Source organism: Lutra lutra, chromosome X, assembly GCF_902655055.1.
Source record: "Lutra lutra chromosome X, mLutLut1.2, whole genome shotgun sequence".
Lineage (NCBI taxonomy): Eukaryota > Metazoa > Chordata > Mammalia > Carnivora > Mustelidae > Lutra > Lutra lutra.
The window spans coordinates 67,340,374-67,344,523 of record NC_062296.1 but is presented as its reverse complement, the minus strand read 5'-3'; the positions used below and the strand labels follow the sequence as shown (position 1 = coordinate 67,344,523).

At 42.8% G+C, this 4,150-nt stretch overlaps 1 pseudogene; it reads left to right on the top strand.

The window, feature by feature from the left end:
* Positions 1–810: 810 nt before the first annotated feature.
* Positions 811–2,699, top strand: LOC125091517 (protein kinase C-binding protein 1-like; annotated as a pseudogene).
* Positions 2,700–4,150: the final 1,451 nt, after the last annotated feature.

The window sequence follows — 4,150 nt, the reverse complement described above, 5'->3', positions numbered from 1 at the left end:
ACAGAAGGTCTGCATTACTGTGTTGTACTTCCCCTTGGATATGGCAAACACGTGACATTAATTTATTCTTTGGAAATCATGACTTCAAGGGCAAATGGGCCTGTATGTCCAAGATACACATATATACCACCCTCCATCCCCACCACACACACACTGACACGTGTGGAAATCAAACAGTGAGTTATTAGAAATCATTTGAAGCAGTATTTTCAGGGGTGTCTGGGCATCTTAGTGGGTTAAGCACCCAACTCTTGATTTTGGCTCTTATCATGATGTTGGGGTGGTGGGATCAAGCCTTGCATCTGGCTCTGCGCTCAGTGGGAAGTCTGCTTGGGATTCTCTCCATTTCCCTCTGCCTCCCTCCACTCATACTCTCTCTCTCTAAAATAAATAAATCTTTTTTAAAAGATGTATTTTATTTATTTTATTAAGAGAGTGATTGCACACAGGGAGGGGCAAAGGGAGAGAGAAACTTTAGCAGACTCCTCGCTGAGGGTGCAGCCTGACATGGGGCTTGAGCTCATGACCCTGAGTTCATGACCTGAAGCAAAGGTAGTAAAGGGACCCAGAGTTCAGAGGGAAGGCTGCAGAGAGCCATGAGGATGTCAGACAGAATGCTGGACCTTCTCAGTGCATCCTGTCAATACAAGGAGGGGCAGCAATGTTGTACCACAGGATGGACGGAATGATTTCTACTGCTGGGTTTGTCACCAGAAAGGCCAAGTCCTTTGCTGTGAGATTTATCCCTGGGTTTATCATGTTAAGTGTCTGAGACTGACAACAGAACCAGAGGGAGATGGGTTTTGTCCTGAATGTGAAAAGATTATGGTAACAGAAGACGTTGAGGCTCAGAGTAAAGCCATGACAATGCTCACCATCAAACAGTTATCCTACCTGTTCAAGTTTGCCATTCAGAAAATGAAACAACCAGGGACAGATGCATTCCAGAAGCCTGTTCCATTGGAACAGCATCCTGACTACATGAAATACATCTTCCATTCTGTGAACCCTCGTACATCGGAAAAGAAGGCTAAGAAGAAAATGTAGGGCTGCATAGAAGCTTTCCTGGCTGATGCAAAGTGGATTTTGCACAATGCATCATTTAAATGGAAGAAATCACAAACTGACACGGCAAAAGTACTGATCAAAGTCTCTGAGTATGGGGTGAATGAAATCAAAGCATGTCCACTAAATATCTAGCTGTTTGACAAAAATGAGATAACTGGTTTTATGAACCTTGTAGCAGTTCAAATTCTTTGGTCTGGGCAAAACTGAAGGGGTTTCCACTCTGGCCTATAGAAGATCTGAGGGATAAAGATGGGTAGCATGATGTACATTTATTTGTACATTTATTTGGGCAACATGACAGGGCCTGGGTTCCAATAAATAATTGCCACCTCATGTCTAAAAAGAAATTCCTTTTTTCTGTGAAAAATACAAAAAGCATCTTCAACGGTGCAATGAGAAAGATGGAGGTGTAGGTGAAGAACATCTGCAGGAACTTTAGGGGTCTTAATTACTCTCCCATTGGGAAACCATACATGCCCAACATCCAGTACCAAATGCTGCTCGACCCCAGCAGCCCCGGCGCTGGCACTGCCCAGCTAGACAAGCAGGAAAAGGTCAAGCTCAGCTTTGACATGACAGTGTTCCCCAAGATCCTGATGGCAAGCCCGTGCTGAGCAGGGGCTGGGGTCACAGGATTTCCTTGTCACATATACCAAGCTCTCCCACAAGTACAAACTCTTCCATACACACAGGTTCTGACATGGAGCAGGATGTCAAGAAGAAGGCCATCTTGAGCCACTTCAGGGCCAGCAAGGAGTCCATGAACTTCCTGGACAAGAGCACAGCTTCACCAGCCTTGGCAAACATGGGACAAGCAGGCACTTTATCCAGTGGTCCAGAAACTTTCTCTCCTCAAGCATCCATGCCAATCATGACAAAAACAAACAAAATGTCCACCACTGGAAGCATCCTGAATCTTAACCTGGATTGTTGAAGCAAGTCCAAGATGGACCTGAGGGAGCTAAGCGAGTTGGTCCAGCAGTAGGTGGTACTTTTCTTCTCATATCACCCAACTGGCAGAGTCACACCAGGTTCCAGATAAATCTTGACAAGATGATAAAGACTTTCAAAGCACAACTAGGCATAAATGAAATCTCAAATGATGTTTACACAGCTGTAGAGCCCAGTGATCCTGAAGATTCTGAGAAGTCAGATAAGAGTGATAGTATCAGTGGCAATGAGTGGAAGTCCAAGAATGCGCCAGAAGATGCAGAAGACAAAGAAGGTGGTTGGATGGATGAAGAGCCATCTACTGTCAAACAAAACAAAACAAAAACTCAAATTGTCAAACCCAGTGGAGACTAGGAGGAACTGAAAAGCGCATGGCCAGCCAGAGAGAAAGCAGATCCAAGCTTCAAGAAAAGACAAGTTCCCAGCCTAAGAAAGACTCTTCAGAAAAAGTGAAAGCCTTTTCTCCTCCCACAGAAGATAGACTGAAAGGAAAAGATATAGATTCTCCCAAAGTACATATGGGCCTGGACTCTGACTCAGAGAGTGAACTTGTCATGGGTTTAGGAGACCAGTTGGGACAAAAGGGTCAAAAAACTAAGGAACCCAAAGAAGCATCTCTGAAGCAGAATGAAAGAATCTGTAACAGATTGACAAGAATATATAACCACGAAACAAAATGAAAATAAGGAAGTCTAAAAGATGAAGGTAGAATAATAAGAGGTCTGGGAAAGTATATGCATAGAAATACATACTGTTTCATCCTTCAGAGTTAGTAAGTTTGGGCTTCCATTTTGCCTGTGAGCTTCCTAGCTGTCAAAACAAAAAGGGAAATACAGGGGCACCTGGGTGGCTCAGTGGGTTAAGCCTCTGCCTTCGGCTCAGGTCATGATCTCAAGGTCCTGGGATCAAGTCCCGCATCGGGCTCTCTGCTCAGTAGGGAGCCTGCTTCCTCCTCTCTCTCTCTCTCTCTCTCTCTGTCTGCCTCTCTGCCTATTTGTGATTTCTCTCTGTCAAATAAATAAAAATAAAAAATCTTAAAAAAAGGGAAATACAGTCCCTTAAAATATCTAATATTTTTCCAAAAAATAAAACATTCCAGCTAGAAAAAAAAATAAGATACACTTTTGAGGCTTTGCAAGTTCAGAGCTTGGCCAATGATGCATAAAAATGAGCATGTAAATATGTAATAAATAGAACTAAGTTCTATAATGTAGGTAGAAGCAATATCATCATCCCTAGTGGACTGGGCCTGGACAAAATGAGCGCAGATATCACTTATCTTCATGATTAATAGTCTGTGTCTCAAAATCCTGTGTATCAATTACTTTGTACTAAAAAACAAGGACCAAAGAAAGTCATTCAGACATCTAGACAGTGAGTTACAGAAGTTAGGTTACCATTTCCCCAAGTCGGGGAAAGTACCTAGAAGAATGTGAGTTAAAGATCATCAAAGAGAATGAAAATAGTACAAGAAAAATTTCATCAATTTGTCTTTAAGGAGAGTAGACTGTGATATAAAAGTTATAAAAGAAGCACTATTACTGTCTCAATTAAATTCGCTCATTTTTTCTGGAGGCATTGTGTCTATATCCTGGTCAAATCTTTGTTCTGCTCTATGGCAAATTTTAAAATAAATTCTAATGAGTGTTTGTGTGTTGTTTTACCTTGTACAAGTGGCTCTTTCTCACACTTTCTCATGCATGTCTCATAATAATTCTGGGAGACGGGTATGGGAAGTACTCACTTCACAGACAAGAAAGCTGAGTCTCAGGAAGGACTGGTAGTGAGTCCAAGTTAACCGGGTCTAGCGCATAGTGAATCCAATCCTGCCCCATGGGCTGTGCCCTTCCCACACTATCACTCAAGTCCTCAAACACTAACTGGAGAAACAAGCTGTCAGTAGATGTATGACAGGGTTTTGACCTAGCCTCTCAAGCAACCCAAAAGTGAATGAGGGGATTTCTAGTATAATCTAAGAAACTGTATCCTTGAAGGAGGTCCCCTGGAATAGCGTTAAGAATTCATCGGGGAAGTCTTGTCCAGCCAGACATTTCTTCTCTCTTGTGAGGGTTTGAGGAGAGTAGCTGCCCCTTTCTTCCTCCCCGCCTTGTCCTCATCTTCCTGCTCAGCA